The following is a 413-nucleotide window of genomic DNA, read 5'->3' on the forward strand; positions in this document are numbered from 1 at the left end:
TTTTATTAAATGGAAAATGTTATGGTGTAAATGGCACAGTGATGCCATCTGTTGGTAAATGTTCATTACTGCAACTCTTGTGTTTTACTGGGGTGCTTGAGATACCCGGATGTGTTGTGATGTACTGAACAAGACTGGTCACTCGCATCAATGCCTATATCTCGTCATTTAACTGAACGTTCAAACAGTTGCTCAGGGTGAAAATAGAATATAAACTAACGAAGCAACTCTAGTTCCTCTGTCTGTTTTCTTTACAATGAGAGGGGTGCACCGTTCCTGGAGGTACTGCAATACCAGGTCGATGCGTGGAGTGGACGGAGCAAGCCCTATTCCATCTCCCTATTCCAAAAATCAATTTAATATATGGTCCCCAGATAGGGGACGTATCAGATATTAAACTGATAAGAACAGAT

At 41.2% G+C, this 413-nt stretch overlaps 1 pseudogene; it reads right to left on the reverse strand.

Annotated features, from left to right (window-relative positions):
* Nucleotides 1-260: 260 nt before the first annotated feature.
* LOC127921183 (uncharacterized) lies at nt 261-413 on the reverse strand (annotated as a pseudogene).

Source organism: Oncorhynchus keta, unplaced genomic scaffold (genome assembly GCF_023373465.1).
Source record: "Oncorhynchus keta strain PuntledgeMale-10-30-2019 unplaced genomic scaffold, Oket_V2 Un_contig_21603_pilon_pilon, whole genome shotgun sequence".
Classification (NCBI taxonomy): domain Eukaryota; kingdom Metazoa; phylum Chordata; class Actinopteri; order Salmoniformes; family Salmonidae; genus Oncorhynchus; species Oncorhynchus keta.